The 22353-nt window shown below is 39.5% G+C and overlaps 1 protein-coding gene across 2 annotated transcripts in view; it reads right to left on the reverse strand.

Annotated features, from left to right (window-relative positions):
• LOC129672149 (contactin-associated protein like 5-1) overlaps positions 1–22353 on the reverse strand; it is a 784596-nt gene that overhangs the window by 618943 nt on the left and 143300 nt on the right. The window lies entirely within an intron of this gene.

Consider the following 22353-nt stretch of genomic DNA (forward strand, 5'->3'; position numbering starts at 1 on the left):
TCTTTGCTGTGTGTTGTGTGTTACTGCAGTTACTTCTTATAACCCTCAAACATGGTGTGACTTCCTTTCCATTGATGGAGAAATTGAAGGCTAGAAGAGTTCAAGCTCACAACACTAGTAAATAGCATGACCAAAACTCTCAGAAAGATTTTTTTTTAATTTAAAAGCCAGCTATCCATTCTTTTCTTTAGTTGAGTACTTGAGCAAGCCTCACAACATGTCTATGTTTAGCCTATGAGAAGAGGGACTTTTACACGGCATTATTATTTTCTCATCTTCAGCCTCCAAGAACCCTCACAGTAAATGTGTATATCACAATAGGATAACTTTGAATTTCTTTCTACAACTTGTATGTGAGCCAGTGGGAAATGTGCTACTTAAACATGTGATCACTTATGTCACAGAAAGTGAAAGAGAATAGTCTTAAACATTGCATGATCTTGAGCTGAATAGGAGCATCAATAGCAGATCTCAATAGCCTTCCCTGGAGAGATACTTTCTAAGGCTGCTTTGCTAACACTAAACAAGATGAGGCCATGGATTAACACATGCCTTGTCAACAGGGTTATGCCCCTCCATGTTCACCCTAGTCCATAGCCACTGGATTTTAGATGGGGAAGCATAGTCTACATACCTAGCACATACCTCTTCATAATGGGTTTGAGCATTTGTGCTCACCAACATTATCATTGAGATTTAATTGCCATGCAACCGAATTAAGAGACGGGATCTTTAAAAGCTACACATTGTGGGTTTAGTGTTTCAGAAGTTCAGTTTATCCTCCTCTTTCCTTCTGTCACATAGAGACTGTGAGTTGGCCTTGCTATATATTGACACCTTGATATCAAACTTTTCATGCTCCAAAAATGTCAGCCAGCAACTGTTCATTATAAGTGACTCTGTTTCTAATATTCTGTTCCAGCAGCACAAGACAGGTTGGGGACTTAGTCACCAATGTGTTGTAGTGATTAATTTTTCCTTAATCTTACATGAGATGGTCCTTGTTTATGTGGTTCTTTAACGATGAATCTACTGCCTAATAGGACTCAAATAAAAGTGTGTAGAAAGAGTGGGATGGTGAATTGATAAAGGCACAGACAAGAGAAAAGAACAATCAAACAACCAATTAGCTAACCTCACAAAATCAACATTCTTTCCCATTTGTTTTTTCATTTTGTACACAATTGATTCTCTGGGAATTTGAAAAATGACTTCATAATGTCTAGGCAAAATTGTTCAAAATAGATTTGAAATGATGTGCCACTCAAGGTAAATTTTCTCATATGCGGGCTCTTGGAATGAACTGCTCTGACATTTGAAAAGAACATGTACATAAGATCATGATTGTTTATCCAGCCAATTCTTACAAAGCTGTGCTTCAGGTAATTGCAGGTAAAATAATTAGAAACATGAGGATTAAATTCTTGTTTGTTAAGTGTGTTTAAAAATCACCTAGTAAACTGTGTTTCAGGTTTTCTCCCAAATGCAAACATCTAGAAATGTTTAACAAGGGTGAAACAGGTGTATCTCAACCGAGTGGAAACATCACGGATTCAGATCAACAGCAGCTTAGTGGCTCTTGAGCTTGGGGCATGCCATCAAGGGAACATGTTGCATGGGTTCCACAAACACTTCCTTGATATCTCTCTCTGTCTGTCTCTCTGTCTCTGTCTCTCTCTTTCTCCCTTCCTTCCTCCATCCTGCCCTTCCTTCTTCTCTCTCCCTTTCTTTTCCTTCCTTCCCCTCCCCTTCTCTCTGTCTCTCTGCCTCTGTCTTTCCCTCTCTCTCTTTCTTACTCTCTCACACACACGGAAGACATTTGCTTATGATTCTTTTGTCATCAAGAAACATGAGAATATCAGACACAGCTAGAATAAGAACCTGAGTTCCATCATCCAGGTAAAATCCTGGGTCCTGTGTGCCATCTTCTATATCAGACTGGGAAGGAAGAGACAAATGAAGCTCAGGGGATGTCTTGCTAGCCAGAATCACCTATTTTGTGAGCTCCAGCCCAACCCAGTGAGAGACCCTGTCTTAAAAGACAATGTGGACAGTTTTCTGAAGAATGATACTTAAGATTAGTCTCTGCCTTCCACAGACACAGACAGGTACCAGAATGCATATATACCTGTAAGCATGTACATACACTAAGGCATGAACACACTCACAGTTATCCTTTTTAGGCTATGATAAATTTTTCATGTATCATGGATGACCTTTATAAGTACTGTGCTCCTGGCTCTGATCACTCCCTAGGTCTTTCTTATGATGTTGTAGAGTAAAATCACCTCTTTATTTTTCCACACATTTGTATTTTGTATTCTAACAGAAGTGAATATACACTTTTAAGAAATCTGAAGTCAAGTGAGTCACACATCACTTGGGAATCAGTCTTAGTGCTTAATTTTTCTCCTTTTAGTAGTAGCCCTTGGTTACATGTGTAAATTGTTAAAATGTATGCAATGTGGAAACATAGCTGTGACCTCATCATTTAAATTTAATCATCCCATACATTTTAAGATTCTATTTGTGCCTGTCCTCAGATGGGAACTGGGTACATATGTGAGCCAAACAGAGCCATACCACATAGGTTGCTCACAGACCACTCACAAATACAAGTGTATAAACAGATATACTTCATGGCAAGCTTAGAACACATTCAGTAAGAATCTAGTGCAGCTCAAAATTCTTCCATATTTGATAAGTGTTCTATGCTTTGTTGATAACAATTTTAGAAGGATCTGATTTCCAAGAACCCATTGGCCTCACAGCAATAGCAGCCATGTCCCCTTTTGGCTATTCCCACCTATAATATTTCTAAGGACAGTGTTTCCACTTTGGGAGTCAGCAAATGTATGAACACTGACTTCTGCCAAGGACAAGCCAAGAGGAGAACTTTAAGCAAACTCACAGATCTGGTGTGCTTAAAGAATGGGTTTTTAAGGAACCATCTTCACTGATATCATTATTCAGTAATCATCCAGTGTAGACTGAAAGCTAATGGTTCTCCTTCAGGCTGTTCATAAAAGCTGGGAGATGCTGAAGCACCAGCCTCAGGTAACAGACTGGAGTGCCTCCTGTCTGAAAAAATACCCATTCCCATCTTCTTCTTTTTAATATCCAATAATAGTTTATTGTAGTTTTTTCTTTTTTATTAATTTTTTTTATTAATTATAATTTATTCACTTTGTATCCCAGCTGTAGCCCCTCCCTCATCCCCTCTTAATCCCACCCTCCCTCCCACATCTCCTTCTTGTCCCTCTACCAGTTCACTGAGCTGCCATGAGCTACATCTGTGCAGGAGTTCTAGGTTATCTCCATTCATGTTCCTTGGTTGGAGTATCAGTCTCAGAAAAGACCCTTGGGTCCAAATTTTTTGGTTCAGTTGCTCTTCTTGTGGAGTTCCTGTTCCCTCCAGATCTTTTATCTCCCCCTTCTTTCATATGATTCCCTGCACTCTGCCTAAAGTTTTGCTATGAGTCCCAGCATCTGCTTTGATACCCTGCAGGGTAGAGTCTTTCAGAGCCCCTCTGTTTGGTTCCTGTCCAGTTCCCTGTTTTCTCCCTTTTTTCAGTGTTCTGTTCCTACAGAGTCGCCAGACCATGATCATGGAGTGACCATCAGCTTTTCTTCATATCCACTTCAAATGCATTGTTATGAGATAGACAACAGGGAATCTCTGAGATTGTGAAGCAGATATCACCTAGTGCACAACAGACTACTTCTAGGATGAAGTCTCAAAATCCCCATTTCTGTGACATTCCTTCCAAATCTCAGATGCAGTTAAAATTTAAACCCTAATTAAAATAGATATAATTATTTTCCTCAGTAAATGACTGATCATCATTACTGTTTTCTTTGTTTTAAAGCTTAATTTTATTTTTATTTAGGAATTTGAGTGTCTCTGTGTGGGGATGTGCACATGTGGGTAGGTGTCTGTGGAAGCCAGAATGGGTTCCCTGAAACAGGTTAAAGCTGTTTTGAACTGCGTGACTTGCGTGCTGGGAACTGAACTCTGCAAGTGCTGAACACACTCTTAACTGCTGAGCCCTGTCTCCAGTCCTCTAGTGATTTTTTGTTTGTTTTTGTTTGTTTGTATTTTATAACTTAAAAAGGAAGTGTCAGCTATACTCCATCCCTATCAATAAAAATCCAAACTTGTAAGGTGGGTCCAAAAGCACCTCAGCTTTTACAGATCAAACACTGCTGACACAGCATTTGACCCATCTACCAATAACATAAATATTCAAAATTTGCGGGGCCTATGGAACCAGACAGATATATGAATTAGCTTTATATGCGAAGCGAATTGGGCCAAAAGAGATGAAAAATTCATCCAGGACAGTTATTGGGCCAACCTGGACCAATACATAGTTACTGTGCACTGGACACCTTTGGGTGAGTTCTACTTCTGTGTGAGGCACACTACCATTATTTATATTATTAATTACTATTTATTCAATTTGCATTGAGTTTTGAATGGGAAATGTTTCCAATTCTTGGGATTTACCTGTTTCAGAGAACCCATTCTGGCTTCCACAGACATCCACCCACATGAACGCATCCCCACACAGAGACACTCAGATACCTAAATAAAAATAAAATTAACTTTAAAAACAGAGAAAACAGTAAAGATGTTCAGTCATTTGCTGAAGAGAAACAGTTATATCAATTTTAATTAGGGCTTAAATTTTAACTGCATCTGAGAGTTGGAAGGAATATCACAGGAAGAGGAATTTTGAGAGCTCATCCTGGAAGAAGTCTGTTGTGCATTAGGTGTTATCTGCTTCACCATCTTGTCTCCAAGATCCCTTGGTCTATCTTAACACAATGCATTGGAAATAGATATGAGGAAAATCTTATGGTTACTCCCTTGTCTTGGTCAGGGGATTCTGTTGAAACAGAACATGATGGAGGTGGTAGTGTCTGGAAGCTGTTGAACCTTCAGCTGGTAGAGTTTTCTTTGGAATCATGGACCACTGGGGGCAGATCTTGAGGTGTTGCTGCTCATCCCTACTTCCTGGGAATCCTGTGCCTCCTGACACAAGGTACAATATATTTTGTCACGATTATGAGGAAGACAATAAATGACATTTATTTATATACTTATTGCTAAAAGAAAGTTGTTTTCTTGATAATGAAAATCCTTGACAACAATCTGCATTTTCATACTTTTCCCATCTTCATTGCCTTCTGATTTCTCCTTTCATTGCATTTATGACCCTTTCTCCTCAAAGCAGAGGAAGCACAGAGGAAGGCCAAACAAGTTAGAAGAGAAAAATAGAAAAAAAAATCACATCTGTTTATTTCTGAGTATCTGTATGTATACTCAAGAACATTGACACTTCACACTGCAGGGGTGGGGAGGATTTGTTCTTCAAAAGAAGGACCACCACATTCCAAGGATCTTCTTTCAAAGCATGAAGCAGCACACATAGATGGTAGGGTAAATCCAACATTAGCAAAGCTTTTTAGAAGTTACTGTTCAATGTTTAAGATACTGCTGCTTCAAGTAACATTTTTTTGTTGCAAACATATATTTTTATTCATTATTATTAAAATACCAATAGAATCACAGATGGTACTGAAGTGAAATTGTGTGTATCTTGATTACTACAGTAAATTGTCTGCATATGGGGATTTGGAGCTTAAGAGATTCACTTGCATTAATCGGCAAGATAAAATTCCTCTTAACATTGAACACATAATGACCTACTTTGTTTAAAAGATAAAAAGTAAAAAAGTTAAAAAAAGATATAAAATATCTGTAGCACGTCTTTACTGGTACTCAGGATTTTGCCTTCCTTTATTTTTTTCATTGTAACTTATAATTTCACTTAGCAAACAATGCAATAAGTACTGTGGTTTTGCTTTTAAACATGACCGTTTCTCTTTCTTCCATCATAAAAACCAGGGGCAAATGCCTTCATAATGAGCAGACCAAAAGACAACACATCTCTAAAGAGCAGCGCACTGAGCCTCACCCTCTGTGTCTGGCCTTCTGTCTCCACATTGTTACAACATGTGAACTTGTGATTTTGCTCACCCTTTGCAGTCAAGGCCAGACAGTTTGCTATAGGAGCACAGTGGACACTGACTTGAGGTCAACTAGCAGCAGATCTTTTATTTTAACACAAGGTGCTGACACATGCCTCAGGGGTAAAACAGTTGATAAGCCAGCATAAATTCTAACACCAATGCCAATAATTGTGTAAAATAGAAGTTCAAAAATTGGTGCTTATGAATAATTGTGTGCAACACTGAAAATGACATAGCTTGAGATACGTGGTCATGGGTCAGCAGTGATGCAGCTCTCTCTCTGGGGTTAGCAGTGATGCAGCTCTCTCTTTGGGGTTAGCAGTGATGCAGGTCTCTGTCTGGGGCTAGCAATGGAGTAGCTCCCAGGCTGCTGGGTCAGCTCTCTGTCTTGCAGAGGAACTAACAAGGGGAAGTCCTCTGGATGGTCAACAGTAGAGCTCTGAGATGTCAGGAATAACAGTAGGAACAGCACAGAGAAGACTCTCATGAAGATAAGGACTTGGCAATGACCATTTTGCACATACATTTCTTTGGGGTGTGAACTTTTAATGTGAATCTCTGCTCATTGTCTCGAACATGCTCTTCAACTCTACAGTGGTAACTAAGCCTGGTAGATTGACTACTTAGTATGAATGTAGCTCTTTCTTTTTTGGACTGTCCAAGGATGGTCCACAATCCTAGATATAAATTGCTTTCTTGCTGAATTACACAACCCCAGCCCAGTCATATTTTCATATGGCTGTTTATTTTTATTTATTTATTTTTGTAAAACATATTATCACATTCATCCACCCATAATTACATCCTCCCACTCTTTGGAACTCTCCTACACCACCTCCCATCCAGGTTCATATCAACATTCTATTTTTTTTTATAATCTCTACTCCAATTAATGTAACCTGTATGCTCATAGTTTTTGTGCCATCCATTGGAGCAAGAGTCACATGCCAGAATCTGTACTTCAAAGGAGAGTGACTTTCCCACACTTAGGAGCCAGCAACTGACTGACAGTAACTCCTCCCAAAGGCATGGAACCTTGGAAGCTCTCTGCTACCTTTGCTGAAATTTCGACTGGCTTAATCTTGTATATATCTTGTGCAGATAGGTAGAGTCGCAGTGAGATGATCTGTGCAAAAGCCAAGATAGTTGATGGTTACTGACTTTTGTTTTAATTCCAAGGTAAAGAATATTTTATTCTATTCAACCTCCTCTATTTTATTGTCTTCATTTCTGTCCTAAACTCTAACTTGTCAATGGATTTATTGAATTCAGCAAATATTTTCTTACAGATTTCCTTCAAGATGTTTTCTTTTTTTTAATTTTTTATTTAACTTCCATTAATTACACTTTATTCATTTTGTACCCCCCCATAAGCCACTCCCTCCTCCTCTCCCAGTCCCACTCTCCCCCACCATTCTGCATGCATGCCTCTATCCAAGTCTACTGATAGGGGAGTTCCTACTCTCCTTCTGTCTAATCTTAGTCTATCAGTTCTCATCAGAAGTGGCTGCATTGTCAGGGTTCTAGGTTATCTCCATGAATACTCCTTGGTTGGAATATGAGTCTCTGGGAAAGTTCCCTGTGTTCAAATTTTCTTGTTCTGTTGCTCTCCTTGTGGAGTTCCTGTCCTCTCTAGCTCTTACTATTTCCCACTTCTTACATAAAATTCCATTCACTCTGCCCGATATTTGTCCATCAGGCTCAGCATCTGCTTTGACAGTCTGCATGGCAGAGGCTTTCAGAGGCACTCTGTGGCAAGTTCCTAGGTTGTTTCCTGTTTTCTTTTTCTTCTGATGTCCATCCTCTTTGCCTTTCAGGATGGGGATTGAGCATTTTAGTTAGGGTCCTCTCTTTTGCTTAGTTTGTTTAGATGTACAGATTTTAGTGGGTTTATTCTATGTTGTATGTTTATATGAGTGAGTATATACCATGTGTGTCTTTTTGCTTCTGGGACAACTCACTCAGGATGATCCTTTCCAGGTCCCACCATTCACCTGCAAATTTCATGATTTCCTTATTTTTCATTGCTGAGTAATACTCCATTGTATAGATGTACCAAGCTATACTATAAAGGAACAGTTATAAAAACTGCATGGTACTGGCATAGAAACAGAATGGTGGATCAATGGAACCGAACAGAGGACCCAGAAATAAACCCACACACTTATGGACACCTGATTTTTGACAAAGATGCCAAAACCATACAGTGGAAAAAAGATAGCATCTTCGATAAATGGTGCTGGTTCAACTGGATGTCTACATGTAGAAAAATGAAAATAGATCCATACTTATCACCCTGCACAAAACTGAAGTCCAAGTGGATCAAATACCTCAACATAAAACCAGACACATTAAATCAGCTAGAAAAAAAGTGGGGACTACCCCAGAACTCATTGGTACAGGAGAAAACTTCCTGAACAGAACACCAACAGCAAAGGCTCTAAGAGCAACAATCAATAAATGGGACCTCATGAAACTGAAAAGCTTCTGTAAAGCAAAGGACACCTTCATCAAAACAAAGCGACTGCCTACAGATTGGGAAAGAATCATACCAACCCTTTATCTGACAGAGGACTCATATCCAGTATATATAAAGAACTACAGAAGCTGAAAAGCAGCAAACCAAGTAATCCACTTAAAAAATGGGGAACAGAGCTAAACAGAGAACTCTCTGTAGAGTAATATTGAATGGCAGAGAAGCACTTAAAGAAATGCTCAACCTCATTAGCCATCAGGGAAATGCAAATCAAAAACAACCCTGAGATTTCACCTTACACCCATCAGAATGGCCAAGATCAAAAACTCAAGTGACAACACATGCTGGAGAGGTTGTGGAGAAAGGGGAACCCTTCTCCACTGCTGGTGGGAATGTAAACTTGTACAACCACTCTGGAAATCAATCTGGCACTTTCTCAGACAACTAGGAATAGAGCTTCCTCAAGATCCAGCCATACCACTCCTAGGTATATATCCAAAAGAGGCTCAAGTACACAAAAAGGACATTTGCTCAATCATGTTTGTAGCAGCTTTATTTGTAATAGCCAGAAGCTAGAAACAGCCCAGATGCCCCTCAACTGAAGATGTTTTCTAAGATGCTTACTTCTAAGAGGCTGACTCTGTGTGACACAGAGTGAAAAGAATCAACACTGCAAAGAATAGACTCTATTCCACAGAATGATTGGAGCAGTATTAGAACTAGGAGGATTGTGACTTCCTGAGAAGTTTGCAGAACAGTGTGACTCACAGGAAGCCACTCTCAGCTTAGGAAGCATGCTGCTCTCCAGAAGTGGTAAGGGTAGAGGCCAGGTAGCGAGAGGTCTCATCCAGAAGGTAAGCCAGGTGACTCTGATGGAAGTAGATTGAAAAGCTCACAACCCTGTTGTGTAATAGGTCATAAATGGAGCAGAGTTCCATTCTACCATTTGTGGTTTCCAATGGAGGAGGTCAGACACAATTAGCAAAGGATCCTATTGGTTACGCTTGATCTTTTTGGGATGGAAAGTGGGGATAGTAATAAAATAAATATGACATGAAAGTGGAAGGGGAAATACAGGTGGTTTAGGGGTAAAAGCAGAGATAGTACCCAGGAGGTAAAGGAGAGGAGTAGGCATTAAAGGATGGTCAATCAAAATTAAGTATATATGAAAACATCTTAAATAAACTTGACATGTTTTATGCCAATTAAAAAAATAAATTAAACTAAATTAAGTAAAAATATAATGACCTATACTGAGGGCCTAATAACAAGGTACAATCTTCAACATGCTGCATCACCAGAATGGAATATCATCATGAAAAGTAGTTAATTGTAGAAAGAGAGATGAGGGAATTCCACATGACAAAATATGCACATGTCAGTGATGAACTCTTGGGAAGCAACAGTTATTGTCTTCAACTATGTAAGCTAACTGTGAGCCCGCTGCTAGCTACTAGCCCAATGGTTAGTTTCAAACTCATGGTCACAAATTAGTTTCAAAATTTGTTCACAGTCCTGATTAATATCAAGGGATCAAAAACAGATTTAAAAAGACATGAATGTGGAAAACATACATCTAGCTTAAAAATGGATGGCAGGGAGAGAAATAAAAGTGAAGGATGAAAATAAATGTAGTGTGTGAGAGTGTGTGTGTTTGTCCAAAGTTCAAATGTGATCAAATAAAAATATCATGATAGGCTCCTTCAAACTACAAACTAGTTTAGATGGCAGGAGGTTTACCTTGGGTAGTGAGGAACATGATGCCTGGTGACCTTACCCTCAGTTCACAGGATCTGATCCCGTCATCCATGTATAGTTTAGATGTTGATAGCTCTGAGTCCAAATTCTGTTTGTTGTAAAACTTCTGAAGCCATCTACAGGTCACAAGGCTTATTGTTAAGAGGACTTGAGAATTCTCTGTTTAGCTATGTAGCCCATTTTTTAATTGGATTACTTTTTAATTGGATTATTTTTGCTGTTTAACTTCTATAGTTTTTTTATATGTACTGGATATTAGCCCTCTGTCAGATATAGGATTGGTGAAGATCTTTTCCCAATCTGTAGGCTGTCATTTAGTTCTGAGGACAGTATCCTTTGCTTTACAGAAGCTTTTCAGTTTCATGAGGTCCCATTTATTGATTGTTGCTCTTAGAGCCTGTGTTGTTGCTGTTCTGTTCAGGAAGTTGTTTCCTGTGCCAATGAGTTCAAGGGTATTCCCCACTTTTTTTTCTAACCGGTTTAATGTGTCTGGTTTTATGTTGAGGTCTTTGATCCACTTGGACTTCAGCTTTGTGCAGGGTGATAAGTATGGATCTGTTTTCATTTTTTTACATGTAGACATCCAGTTAGACCAGCACCATTTGTTGAAGATGCTGTCTTTTTTTCCATTGAATGGATTTGGCATCTTTGTCAAAAATCAGGTGTCCATAAGTGTGTGGATTTCTGTCAGGGTCTTCTATTCGATTCCGTTGATCCACCATTCTGTTTCTATGCCAGTACCATGCAGTTTTTAGTACTGTTGCTCTATAGTACAGCTTGAGATCAGGGATGGAGATACCTCCTGAAGATCTTTTAATGTAGAGAATTGTTTTAGCAATTCTGGGTTTCTTGTTGTTCCATATGAAGGTGAGGAATATTGAATGGCAGAGAAACATTTAAAGAAATGCTCAACCTCATTAACCATCAGAGAATTGCAAATCAAAACTACCCTGAGATTTCACCTTACACCCATCAGAATGGCTAAGATCAAAAACTCAGGTGACAACACATGCTGGAGAGGTTATGTAGAAAAGAGAACCCTCCTCCACTGCTGGTGAGATTGTAAACTTGTACAACTACTCTGGAAAGCAATCTGTTACTTTCTCGGACAACTAGGAATAGCGCTTCCTCAAGATCCAGCTATACAACTCCTAGGCATATATCCAAAGAATTCTCAGGTACACAATAAGGACATTTGCTCAACCATGTTTGTAGCAGCCTTATTTGTAATATCCAGAAGCTGGAAACAGTCCAGATGCCCCTCAGTGGAAAAATGGATGCACAAATTGTGGTATATCTACACAATGGAATATTACTCAGCAATAAAAAACAAGGAAATCATGAAATTTGCAGGTAAATGGTGGGATCTGGAAAAGATCATCCTGAGTGAGCTATCCCAGAAGCAGAAGGATGCACATGGTATATACTCACTCATATAGACATATAATATAAGATAAACCTACTAAAATCTGTACACCTAAAGAAACTAATCAAGAGGGAGGACTCTTGCTAAAATGCTCAATTCCTATCAAGAAAGGCTAAGAGGGTAGACATCAGAAGAAGGAGAAAAGAGGGAACAAGTCAGGAGCCTGACACAGAGCACCTCTGAAAAGCTCTGCCCTGCAGACTATCAATGTAGATACTGAGACTCATGGGCAACCTTTGGGCAGAGTGCAGGGAATCTTAGGAAAGAAGTGGGAAATAGTAAGATCTGGACAGGACAGGAACTCCATAAGGAGAGCAACAGAACCAAAAAAATCTGAGCACAGGGGTCTTTCCTGAGACCGCTATTCCATCCAAGGACTATGCATGGAGATAACCTAAGACCCCTGCACAGATGTAGCCCATGGCAGTTCAGTATCCAAGTGGGTTCCATTGTAATAGGAACAGGGACTGTCTCTGACATGAACTGATTGGCCTGCTCTTTAATTTTCTCCCCCTGAAGGGGAAGCAGCATTACTAGGCCACAGAAGAAGACAATGCAGCCACCTCTGATGAGACCTAATTGACTAGGATCAGAAGGAAGGAAAAGAAGTCCTCCCCTATATTTGGACTTGGAGAGGGGCATGCAGGCAGAGGGTGGAGGAAGAGAGGGACTGGGATGGGAAGAGGGAGGGAACCACAGGGGGGATACAAATTGAGTTATGTGTAATTAATAAAGAAAAAAAAGAATAAAAGGATTTAGTATTAAAGAAAAAAAAAAAGAGGACTTGATAGTTCTTAATCTCTAGCCGAGTGCCTAATTCCTTTAGCTTCATTCTCTTATGATGGTGGATTCTCTTGTATGCATCTCAGTCCTGGCTGCTGCTTCTCCTAGTTCCAATTTACAATGGGAGACACCATTTAGGTAGAACATTGGCTGTTCTAGGATGCATAATGCAGGAACAGGAAGAGAGTAAGAGAACCTGTTCTACTCAGGGCAAAGCTAAGCGATGGCAGCACAGGATCATAGTACACAAAGAAGGAAGAAGAGGAGGACCTCCCCTATCAGTGGACTGAGGGAGGGGCACGTGTGAAGAAGGGGGAGGAAAGGTGGGATAAGGATGGGAGGAGGGAGGGGCTTACGGGGGATACAAAGTGAATAAATGTAATTAATAAAAAAAAATGAAATTAGAGAGATCCCATATTAGCAACTTAACAGATCATGTGAAAGTTTTAAAAAACAAAAACAACAACAAAAGAGGAAGCAAACATACCCAAGAGGAGTGGACAGCAGGAAATAATGAAACTCAGGGCTGAAATCAATAAATTATAAACAAATAGAGAAATACAAAGAATCAATGAAATCAAGAGTTGGTTCTTTTAGATAATCAACAAGACAGACAACCCCTAAGCCAAATTAATTAAAAGACAGGGAGACAGTACCCAAAGAAACAAAATCAGAAATGAAAAGGGGGACATAACAACAGGCACTGAGGAAATCCAAAGTATCATTAGGTCTTACTTTACAAGCCTGTATTCCACAAAATTTGAAAATCTAAAGGAAATGGACAATTTTCTTGATAGATTTCACCTACCAAAGTTAAATCAAGAGCAGGTAATCAGATTTAATAACCCTATAACCCCTAAGGAAATAGAAACAGACATCAAAATCTCCCAACTGTAAAAAGCCCAGAGCCAGATGATTTTAGCATGGAATTCTACTTGACTTTCAAAGAAGAGCTAACACCAATATTCCTCGAAATATTCCACAAAATAGAAACAGAAGAAATATTACAAAACTCATTCTGTGAAACCAGTCACCTTAATAACTTAACCACACAACAATTCAACAATGAAAAAAAAATTGAGACCAATCTCCTTTATGGACACTTTTCCAAAAGTACTCAATAAGATACTTGTAAACAAATTTAAAGAATACATCAAACATACATTCCTCCATGACCAAGCTGGATTCCTCCCAGGGATGCAGGGATGGTTCAACATACAAATATCATCAGCATAATCGACCCTAAAAACAAACTGAAAGAAAAAAAATCACAGGAACATCACTTTAGATCCAGGAAATGCTTTGATAAAATCCAACACTGCTTTATGATAAAAAGCTTGGAAAGGCCAGAGACACAAGGCCCACACTTAAACATAATAAAGACTACATACAGCAAGCCAACATCAAACTAGAGAGAAATTGAAAGCAATCACACTAAAATCAAGGACAAGACAAGGTTGAACACTCTCTCCATATCTCTTCAATATAGTACTAGAAGTTCTAGCTAGAGCAATAAGAAAACTAAAGAAGATCGAAGTGATACAAATCAGAAAGGAAAAACTTAAAGTACAACTAATTGCATATTATATGATAGCATACATGAATGAACATAAAGATTTCACCAGAGAACTCCTGTAGCTGATAGACACCTTCAGCAAAGTGGCTGGATACAAAATTAACTCAAAAATAATCACACAATTTTTAATTTACCTTGAAAGATGAATGATAAATTTCATATGGAAAAACAAAAAACACTGAAGAGTGAAAACAGTCCTATAAAAAAAACAGAGCTTCTGGAGGTACCTCTATACCTGACTTCATGCTATAACACAGAGCAATAGTAGAAAAAACTGCATGGCACTGGCATAGAAAAAGGCTGCTTGATGAATAGAATCAAATCACAGACCCAGAAATGAATCCACAAACCTAGGCTCACCTGATTTTTGACAAAGGACTCAAAATTATACAATAGAAAGAAGATAACATCTTCAACAAATGGTAATAGTCTAACTGGATGTCTACATGTAGAAAAACTGCAAATAGAACCACATTTATCATCCTGATTGAAACTCAAGTCCAAGTTGAGCAGCAAAGACGTCAACATAAAACCCGACACACTAAACATGTTAGATGAAAAAGTGGGGAAGAGCCTTGAAGTCATTGGGCCAGGAAACAACTTCCTGAACAGAATTCCAGCAGCACAGGCTCTAAGATCAATAATCAATAAATGGTACCTCATGAAACTGAAAATCCTCTGTAGAACAAAGGACAATGTCAACAGAATATAATGACAGCCTATAGAGTTGGAAAAGAACTTCACCAGCCCTACATCTGACAAAGGGCTAATATCCAGAATACATAAAGAACTCAAGAAGTTAAACAGCAGCAAATCAAGTAATCCAATTAAAAAATGGGGTACAAAGCTAAACAGAATTCTCAATAGAGGAATATAGAATGACAGAGAGACATTTAAAGAAATGTTGAAAATCATAGTCATCAGGGAAATGCAAATCAAAGTGACCCTGAGATTCCATCTCACACCTATCAGAATGGCTAAGATCAAAAATTCTAGTGACAACACATGCTAGAGAGGATGTGGAGAAAGGGGACCCCTCCTCCATTGCTGGTGAAGTGTAATTTGTATAACCACTTTGGAAATCTATCTAGCACTTTCTCAGAAAATTTTGAATTGTGCTACCTCAAGATCCAGGTGTAGCACTCCTACTCATATATCCAAAAGATGTTCAAGTATACAACAAGGACATTTTCTCAACCATGTTCGTAGCAGCTTTATTCATAATAGCCTGAATGTGGAAACAACCCCGATGTCCCTCAACTGAGGAATGGATACAGAAATCGTGGTAAATTTACACAATGGACTACTACTCAGCAATTAAATACAGGGAAATCATGAAATTTGCAGACAAAATGGTGGGATCTAGAAAAGATCACCCTGAGTGAGGTATCCCAGGAGCAGAAAGACACACGTGGTATATATTCACTTATAATTGAGTATTAAACATATAATACAGGATAAACAAACTAAAATCTGTAAACCTAAGAAGATAAGCAGGAAGGAGGACCCTGAGTAAGATGCTCAGTCTTCAGTCAGAAAGGCAAGTGGGATCAACATCAGAAGAGGGAGAAAACAGGGAACAGAACAGGAGCCTTCCTGAAATACTCTTCCCAGAAGGGTATTGAAGTAGATGCTGAGACGCATAGCCAAACTTTGGACAGAGTGCAGGGAATCTTATGGAAGAAGATGGAGAAAGTTTTAATAATAGAGCAGTCAAAACCCTGGATGAGTTTCAGGGCTAGCGTGTGGACTGGCTGTGTTAAAGCAGTCTACATGGAGTTGGACGGCGCGCTGGACGAAGGAGAGAAACCCTCTTCCAGCAGTGTTCATTCACTGCCAACAAAAGTTCTGTGCTATCAAAAACACAGCCGCTGGATGGCCCATATCCTACAGGCTCCATGGAATGGCCTGCTGCTTCTCAAATATAATGATTCTTGAGACATTTCTGGACTCCAGATGATGATTTTTTTTTGGGGGGGGAAGGGGGGGTGGCGCAGCAGACTAAAAATAAAATAATAATTCCTAGCAAACTGCTTCAGCATGTTCTACTTTTCCTTATAAGATTTTCTCCTTGCTTGTTCTAAATCACAATCACAAATCTTGAGCAAACATTGGCTGTAGCTATAAGGAAATAAAATGCTATTAAATTTTAATGTTCCATAAATCTAAGGATTCTGCTTTATAATTTGAAACCATCTGTAAAATTTAAGTTAGCCCGAGTTATGGCCAGATGAATTCAATCTTTGTTTTCTAACCTCATCTAACCTCTCCAGTTATGAATGCATAGATTAAAACAGCAGGAAAACACTGTGTTTTGTTCACTAAATATCTTCCGTTCTGTAAAATTCTTTAGCAATTAAAGAACATGAGGGAGAAAAAGATACACTGAAAAGCAATTATAAGTATAATTTCTGGGGAAATTACATGTCATTGCTCAACAAAAACCTGTTGTGTTTCAAAATGGAGGGCAAAGATTTGGGAAGGAGGAGGAAGCAGCTGAGAATCAAGGCATTTCACTATGATGTTCTCACAAACCATGTGACGATAATGCTCCAACCCTCAGTAATGTCAAATGTAAGTGCATTTATTACTGTTTTTCCCCATTTTTCTTTCTTATCCACCCCACAATTTTATTTTATAAGTTCAAGGATCCTGACAAAGAGTTAATTTAAAATTAAGTATTTTTTTCTTATTTTTTAATGTGTGTGTATGGCATGTGTGTACATGTATGTTTGTATGTTTACATATCTCTGGGCATTTGTGTACCTGCACATGTGGAGGCTCAAAGGTGCTGTGAGCTTTTGTTATAGTTACTGAGCTGAGATCTCTCAGTTGAACCCAGAGATGTCTGATTTGCTCATCTAGCTTCCCAGCGTGCACCTGGAGAACCTCTGCCTGTATCTCTGCAAGTGTGCAGTGCTTTGACTGAGGGGTCTGCAATACCTGCTCAGCTTTTCACAGAGTCTAGACATCTGCACTCCTGTCCCAACACTTGCCAGGCAAATGCTTTATCCACTGAGCCATCTTCTTGGCTCCATCAAGGGTTCCCCAGCCCCTCCCCACACAGGGTTAAGTTTAGCTTAAATGTCACAGTGGTTTGGAAAAATATTCTTCCAAGCACTTTCTCCAGGAAAGGAGAAAAAACATTAGCTGCAAAAGCTTTAGCTCTAGCTCAGGTGGTTAAAATCAGGGGTCAGGGAGAATGAAAAAAAAAAAAAGAATGAAAAAGCCTTTGTGCTTAACCTTGGTGTGAGGATTCCAGACATAGTCGTTCAAGTACACTTTGGACACCTAGGTCACAGCCTACTTCCTTAAAGTCTGCAGAAAGCCTTCAGAATAAAATCTGGCTTCATTTTTTTTTTTTTTTGCGTGTGTGTGTGTGTGTGTGTGTGTGTGTGTGTGTGTGTGTATGTGTGTGTGTGTACATGTGCACCTTGAGGCTAGATATCAGCAACACATATCTTTCTGAATCACTTCCCAGCTTAGGTTATGAGATGGGGTTTCTCATTGAGCTTGGAGCTTGCCATCTCCCTCTCTCCCAAGGCTGCCTAACCCTGGACTTAGGTGTGAGTATCTTTTCTTCAAATGAAATTTTAATTTAGGGGTAAATACAGTAGACACAGACAGGAAAGATGAGGAAGGAGATGGCTTCTCTTTGAAGGAAGCATATTTGTCATGAAGACTGGACTGTGCAATATATAGATTCTGGCTCCATATCTAGTTCCCAGTTGCCTCTGGTGAAGCTATTCCATGAATCTCACTTGGATCTACAAGGTCACATTGGTGGGCTGCAAACATGAGTAAAGAACTTGCCTCAGCCCCAAGATCTTGTCTTCAGAACTTTCCACAAGAGGGGCAACCTTGATCACCTCCCGGACTTACTGTGAGTCTCAAGCCATCTGCAGCCCACCCACCCGCCCTATCCTCACCAACTGCACCTGAGCATGTTTTCTGTGTTTGTGGCAAAACCTACGACAGAAGAAAACATCCAGCACATTCCTAGACTCCTTTAGTGGACCCATTATTTTGCAGAAGTATTCTAAAGTTGTGCTTAAGCACATAGGAGAGAAGGAAGTTACAATGGTACAAAGCCATGTGTGTCTGAACTCAACCCTCCACCCTTTGGGCAGGAGTCTGCTTCCTAGCTTAGTTTGGTGAGGTTTTTTTCCCCAAGTTTTCTCCTACAGCAGATCCAGCAAGACACACTATGGAAGTAAAAGGAAAACCATCTCCACATTAGGTTTGGGTCGGTGCTGTATAGCAGTTTCCTTTCAGTGAAAGAATAGGTAGGGAGGATTATGAAATTCAAGACATAAACAAATGTCAGTCACATGTGTGAGACAGCTTAAACAAGACTTTTTCTAGGGATCCTCCTTAATGTTATAAACACAATAAACACCTGTTGGATGGGGAGCCTCCACCCAGCACATCTCCTGAGAGGAAATTCTCAGACTTGATGAGCTGCGTGCAAATGCAGAGAATTCCAGGGTTGCTGGTTTTCTACGTCATCACCTGTTGGTTGGCATAGCTTCCAGAGACGCAGCTGCCTTTGAGTCATCCAACTCTTCTATGTACCCTTCCCCTCTATGTACCCACACTCCTGCAACTACCCCCAATAAACTCACAGGCTCACGAAATTGAACATTGATGGAAATATCTTTTGTTCTGCTCTGGCTTCCTAATCTGTGGTGAATAGATATGCAACCATCTACACTACATCTCCTGCCCGGGGCCTACAGCTGGTTGTGTTTGCCTTCTTGAAAAATATGGATTTTGTGTCCCAGATACTAAAGTGTGTGGCTTGTTTAGTGATCCTTACAGGATTTACTGGCCTAAGAAGTTTGGCTTCTAAAGATCATCCTAGAAGACACAGCTGTCAACCTGAGATCCTCGTCTTCACTCACTGGGACGTTCACATCTCCATGCTGCCCTGATACTAGCATGCCTGGACTCTTCAGGGTCAGGGCCTCACCTGACCCCTTAAAGGGTATGCTTCAGCTTTGCACTACTGAAACACAACAACAAAATCGGAAACTGAGAAACCAAGACATTTTGAGAGGACATCTATTCGCATATGTGTGTGTGTGTGGTAGGGAGCATTGACACTTCCACACTTCATTCGGATTTTAGCTCTTGTAAACTTTGAAATGATCACTGAAATATCCAGACTGACAATGGAAGATGAGGACATGTCTCTCACGGTATGGATCCCTAGGAACCATGAGGGAATGTAACAGAACTCTCTCCTTTTACAGAGCTAACCTCAGATGTTATATTATGCTTACTTATTTTGTATGTTTAGGTCACAATACAATGTTTGGGAATGCGTTTTCTCTGACCCTGTGGGTTCTAGCAATCAAAGGCATCATTTTAGACTTGGCAGCAAGCACCTTTAATGTTCAGCATTACACAAAGCTTAATGGTTATAATAATATTTTTGACATTTGCTCTCTCCAGAGATTGAGAGAAAATGTAAATTAACAGTAGATTATTTTACATTAACACAGGCTTCAAAAGCTCCTTTATAGATCCACAGTTGACTTAGATCTCAATTAGGCAAGCTCTGAATTTGAGCAAAAGTATAATCAAAAGTAAAGCAATGTGACTGAAAAAGCCCATGTAATTCTATGCTGTTTTTCATGTGTAAAAAGAATTATGAATTTAAGTTGTAGACTCAGTTATGCAATTGGGTTGTGTCTTGAAATATTCCACCTGTGCTTTCATAGATATTTGAGAAAAAAAAATCTAAATTCCTGCTTTTCTTATGTGGTTTTAATTGTCAACTTGACTCAGCTCACATCACCTGAGAAGAGTTTCATCTGGGGGACTGCCTGTGGGCGTGTCTGAGGTGATCATACTGATTGTTAATTGATACAGGAGAGTACACCCCACTATGAGTGGCACTTTCCTGGGCTGGTGGTCCTGGGCTGTGTAGGAAAGCCAGCTGAGCCCAAAGCTGGGAGCTAGCCAGCAAGTAGTAGTCCCACGCAGTTTCTGCTCCAGTTCCTGCCCTGTGTTCTGTTTATGACAGACCAAGACCTGGAAGGAAAAGCTAAATAAATGATTTCCTCCCTTAAGTGGCTTTTTGTCCAAGGGCTTCATCACAGTAACAGAAAGGAAACCGGAGCACTATTTTAAATCATGTCAAGTACTACTTTTCATTTTTCCTCATTCCTCACCTGCCTCACTGTGCTCCTTTCCCTGACTCACAACTGGCCTGGTCCCTTACTGCTTCAATTGAACCTTGCTGTCTGTATTTTCCATGAGGTGAAGTCTTAGGAGGTGACATAAGCATATTCTGTGCTCCAGATGCCACGTCCCACGAGGAGGCTGGTGTTATGTGAAAGGAGTAAGGTTTTGGATAAAGATTCCTGAGTAATCTTGTCCTCTCTAAACTTTGTTCTTTTTGGCAAAAATGAGGGCAGCAGCCTTTCTTGGCAGCACTGCTTCTGAAAGGATTAAATGTGATGACACATAAAGGATCCAGCTGATTGTCACAGACCCATAAATGATCCTCTCCTTTATTTTGAAAGGTCCTTGTTGTTAAATATATTCTGGTTACCAGGCAGACAGACATTATTTCTGTAACTTCAGAAATGGTCACTCTTTGATACTGTCTTCTCCTTTATAAAAGTGATATGCATACCTAAAAGTGCTCCAGTCTGTAAGGATGGAGTGACCCACAATGATGCAGTTGTTACAAGTTCTGACCTGGTATGAGACACTTGAGTGAGCTTTGAAAATGATGGATGGCTGGATTAATTCTTTACACACACAGTGCTACTCAACTCTGGAACTCAGGCTGGGGGAGGGGAAAAGTGAACTACTCAGCATTGTTCCTGTATACAGTGACTGATTCTAAGAAGCTTTGGGGTCAGAGGGAAAGGTCTATGAGAGTTTGGGGATAGCTGGAGGGAATCCATGTTATAGTCAGCAAGCAGATGTCAGACAATCGAGTGGAAACATGATAACCTAGTGGGTAAATTACGCCTCTTGCCTGTGATTTACAATTCATTTAGGGCATGGGAAATATATGGTAAGGAGCTGAAAGAGATGGCTCAATCAGCAAAGTGTTTGCCTCCCAAACATGATGAACTGAGTCTGAATCTGTAGAACCCCCATGAAAAATCCAAGTATTGTTTCTTGCAGTTGTAATCTTAGCACTGGGGGTTGTGGGGGTGGATGTGGAGACAGGTGCATCCTTACCACTCATAATAAATTGTTTAGTTGAAGGTAAAAGTGTTATTCCCTACACCAAATCCCAAGGTGGATGGTACCTGAGGAACATGACATGAAATGGTGCCCTGGTGTCCACACCCATGCATTCAGATGTGCTTATAGAGCAGCATGCATGTTCCCATCTGCACACAGATGAACACACACAGGACCATAACAAAAGAAAAGATGACGAAAGCTGAGGGAGAAGGATCCACGCTCTCTCAATAAGGCTAGAGACTGAAAAGAGCAAAGATTTGCACTAGTGTGTTTGTTCCTGCAGACAACTGGATGTTTAGAAATCCATTTAAAATCTTGCACCTTTGATAATTCCGTATTGTGCATGTAGGCAACTGTCATAGCTAGATCACATATTGTGCCCCACTGAAAAATGACAAAAAGTGAGATAAAATAACTACACAGGGTTTTAAAATAATTAAGACACAGGTGAAGAATACAAAGGTATGGTTTATCACTATACTCAGTTTTTTCATTTTTTTTTCATTTTTATTGTTTATTTTTCTTTTGGTACTTCCATTCTCTTTGCTATTAATAATGATGACAATTCATATAAATCCAGTATGTATTTGATACCTCAAGTTGTTAATTTTTAAGCCTGAAAAGTTTAATTTTGGAATAAATTACAAAGGAGCAGGCAAAGAAGAAATTACAATTTGGGCCAAACAAGTCCACTTTTTTTTTTACTTATTTATTTTTTGAAGATTTAGTTTTTAAGAGTTTTAAATAGTGTGTGCATTTCATAAGTCTTTCTCTGTATGTTTGTGTATATTTTCTCTCCTCTCTTTCCCTCTCTTTGTGTGTGTGTGTGTGTGTGTGTGTGTGTGCGTGTGCACATGCAGATACGTGTTGTGTCCTGAGGAGGACATTGCATCCACTAGTGGTAGAGTTACAGGCCTGGCATGGATGGTGGAAACTGAATTTGAGTCCTCTGGATGAGCCGCAAGTACTCTTGAGTCATCTCTCCAGTCCTACAGATTCATTTCCGGGAAATATATTTTAGTGGATTATGATCCTTTTTTTTTTTTTTTTTTTTTTTTTTTTTTTTTTTTTTTTTTTTTT

Source organism: Psammomys obesus, unplaced genomic scaffold, assembly GCF_907164565.1.
Source record: "Psammomys obesus unplaced genomic scaffold, mPsaObe1.curated_primary_1811, whole genome shotgun sequence".
Taxonomy (NCBI): Eukaryota; Metazoa; Chordata; class Mammalia; order Rodentia; family Muridae; genus Psammomys; species Psammomys obesus.